This window comes from Glycine soja, chromosome 20 (assembly GCF_004193775.1).
Source record: "Glycine soja cultivar W05 chromosome 20, ASM419377v2, whole genome shotgun sequence".
Lineage (NCBI taxonomy): Eukaryota > Viridiplantae > Streptophyta > Magnoliopsida > Fabales > Fabaceae > Glycine > Glycine soja.
Window position 1 is genome coordinate 19,599,985 of NC_041021.1, and position 4,149 is coordinate 19,604,133.

Here is a 4,149-nt window from a genome sequence, read left to right on the forward strand (position 1 = left end):
ACTTTACTACTGCTATTTTTTTTTTCGATCGCTAAACAAATATATTTATTAATAAAAGGGCACGAGAAATTCATACACCATAATTTCAGTGTGCGCACGCACACCATAAACATAAAATGATGAGTGTACGTTTTAATTATCAAGCAAATTATAATATAATAGTAAGTACGTAATATATTACCACTCAATGAGAAAAACCAAATTACTTACAATTGCTTTTATTTTTTAGGTGAACCTTATAATTGTTACATCTAGATGATTAAAACGTAAACACAATCATATATATGTAACATCCCAAAATATATATTTTATAGGACTGAAAGTTCTTTATGATATAAACTATATATATTTATAACATTTTATATTTATTTAATTTTTTTATTATTACTTCGATGATTAATGTTATAAATATTTTAAATACATATATATAAATGATTAAATTAATTATACCCATAATATTATTTAAATTTTACAAATTTTAATATAAATAATTAAGATAATAAATAGTCAAACATTAAGAATTAAATTAATATTTAATTATATTTATATAATACTGAGTAACTTACGAATATCCAAATCGAACCAACATCCCTATAACTTAATGGGTCACATCTAGCATTACTGAGTAATCAACATCAACTAGCTATGGGTCACATCAAAGTAATTAGGGGCTTTATAAGACGCGTCTGAATCAGAATCCCTTTGTATTGTTAGTGGTCTTGTGAGCACAACTTTTGTTTCTTTCTTCTCTTCCATCTGCATCATTACGTTTCACATTCTTATTTTCTAAACCGCGTATCCTAAAATCCAAAAAGAGTTGCACGAATATTGGTGTAAAGATGGTAATTAAATGGTAATAATAACCATAGATTAGTACAATATTTGCAATAATTGCAATTCTTTTGGTATATTTTAACAAATTACTATAATTATTGTTATCATTATTATGATACATATCATAGAAACAATCATTGTAGTTTATGGGACTTTGATTTTTTTTTTTCATTCAAAGTAAAGAGTCGGACTCTAATTTAAGGATATTTAAAATAAATGCACTCACACTACTAGCTTAACCATCTTATCATAAGATTGATGTGATCATATAAATCATATATACCCCAAACACTAAGGCTAAGAGGTAAAGGCCATCAAAATATAAGCTGAAGTTTAGTCATATGATGCTAAGAAAATTCCCTAGTTATCCATCAATGGACTTAATTAAATATATATATATATATATATATATATATATATATATATATATATATATATATATATATAACTTAATAAAGTAAAAAAAATGTATATTTATGTTTCTCAAATTTGTATTCCTCGTTAGTAGTATTCGTATTGGAGACACAAAGATAAAGAAATAGAGTAATGATTAAATAGTATATAAGTAGTATATACGAAAAGTAACACACGTGTAGACGACATTTCTTATAAATAAACTATGATGTGACTTACCCAAACACAAAGTAATTGGATTTATTCATTTGAACTAAGCGAAATCAGACTGCACGAACAATGGTAAGTACCTACAAAAACATTTATGATGTTTAAGTCAATAAGAACTCCATGCAAAAGCTAAAAGTTATAAACGCATATCTATCCTTTTCTTTAGATACCAAAGCGCATATCGATCTTACTGACATTAAATCACAAAAAAATATTATATTAATAAACATCACAACGCATAAACAGTGCATGATTACTATAAACAGTGCATGAACAAGACTAATTCCAAAGCCACACTTAGTCACCCACAACGTGGGTTTAAACACAATACCAAAGCCACACTTAGTCACCCACTCTTATTAGATTTCCATTTTAATCCGGTGGACTTTTCAACAACACTTTGTCAAAACAAGACTAATTCCAAGGATCTAGCCTTAACCCAAGAGGAGTAACCTTCCATGAAAGAAGCAAAATCTAGGACCTCAAAATTCTTTGGCTATCTGACCTGAAATTTTTCATATTAACAATTTACAATATAGTCACGAGCAGAGAGGCACAGAGAGCATGAGCTGCCGTAGACAAGAAGGTAGAATTGAAAGCTAGCCAGAGGAAACACATTGGTTTGTCTTTTTTGGTAAACAAAATAAACAAGTTACCAACCACACTTGTATTTATTTGTGAACTAAATAAACCAGACTAAAACTATGACTGCCCTTTGAAGATGGAGCCACTTGGACAAAGCCACTCCCTTTCACAGTAGAACCACAAATGCTGCTAAGAGAAACCTTTCGCAAGACCAAAAGCTTCTGAAATTTCTGGTCTTTCTTCTTTGGAGAGTACCAAAAGCTTCCCAGAACTCTTTCCTTTAATCCATTCCTCTGTAGAGTTGGCAATGCAATAACTCACACAAGCGACCAACTTTACAGTGAGTTTTATGATATGCTGCAGTCTGACCTTGGCAGAATAAAGATGCATGGTAACTACAACATGTCCATGTCAGCAATGGAAGATGATGCTGCATGTTCTAGAAGCTTCATGTGTTGTGCCAAGCAAAGTCCACAAAAGAGTATCCATGAGGAGAGAGCACAAGAGAAGAAGAACAAAGGGAGCTCACAACTCAGTATAAAAGAGGACTTAAAGTCACAAAACATGATGAACAAGAAAGCTCATGTTTTAGAACAAAAGATGAAGGCAATGGATATGATGAATGCGGGTGATCTGGAGCATGTGCTTGTTAAGGGTGATTTTAATTACAAGGAGGCTCTGACCAAGTCCCTTATCTTCCTAGAGGCACAACGTTCAATGAGGCACAATGTACAAGGAAATACGGTGCTAATACAAGGAAGCTCCCTTCAAATAATAGGGTGCCTTGAAGAGGAGACTCAACAACAATATAAAGACAAAGAAAAGTGTTAAGATGATTACCAGTGACACTCCTGGGACTGAGATCGCGGCTGAAACTGCAGCAACAATGAGATCGCGGTTGCAAGTAAAAGAGGCCTAAAAAATTCTTTCAAGTTATTAACCTAAAAGTTTACAATAACAAAAGGAAACTAAACCCTAGTCCATGACATTATAGTACCTGGAAGCGAGGGAGAGTGAGTGAGCGGCGAGCGAGGGAGAGTGAGTGAGCGGCAACGAGGGAGAGTCAGTGAGTGTACGCTTCTTTTTTAAGGAATTACGCTTCTTTTTGGAAATCTTTTTTATAAAGAGGTGCTTTAAACGTTGTGAAAATAATAGTTTTTGGTTTGTGAATTCTCGAAAGATCTTTTTTGTCAATAAAATACTTTTTTTTAAAAAATAAAAATTTAAAGTGAGTCAAATATGTTATATACCACTAAAGAAAATCCAATATTTGAATTCGCCGCCATTACAAGACATGATGCTTATACATTAATTTAACCACTTGATGTTTTTTATTTGTCTTATTAAACCCTGATGGGCATTTTAGTGTTAACATGGGAATGAGATTCTTTCCATGAAATTTAACATGAGAGGATAAATTCAACCCATCTCTCATTCATCGTGATTATCAAACTCAACTTTATTATGCGGTTTCCGATAGAAATAAATTAAATGTTGTGAATGGCTATTATTGCATACAGTGAAAATGTCATCACTGCCAAGGATCTGACCTTGTTACATGTATATATACATCCATGAAAATTTTCCATATTGTACAGATAATGATTTAAAAACTCATTTAGGTCCATATTGTGAAGTTATCGTGTAATCCATGCATAACGTGCTCATGTAAATGCATATGTAAAAGTTCATGGATGTGCTTGTACATAATAAATAGTCATAATCCAAATCTGAAAATCTTGACAAAGACTAAACCATTATGGCAATATCCTATTTCAAAATTAACAAATTAATACATATTTCATTGCTTTATTTTTATATATTTATATTCATTTATTTATTACTAAAAAGACTAAACCAATCACAGTTGCATGCACAAAATATTAAAACATTTTTTATTCATATAAAAAAGTACATTCAACAAATATGCAACACGCAGTAAGAGGAATCCATTTACCGTTACAAAAATCAAGTTAGAAATTTTTAAAAACATCAAATATCATTTCACAAATAACTACTAGTACAAAATAAAATATCATTTCACAAGATTTCACAATTTACGCATTTCAATCAATTATGAACCATTTTTTTTGAATGATTATCTTT

General features: G+C 30.9%; 1 pseudogene; it reads left to right on the plus strand.

Annotated features, from left to right (window-relative positions):
* The first annotated feature begins 2,149 nt into the window (after positions 1-2,149).
* Positions 2,150-2,874, plus strand: LOC114401900 (annotated as a pseudogene).
* The last annotated feature ends 1,275 nt before the right edge of the window (positions 2,875-4,149 follow it).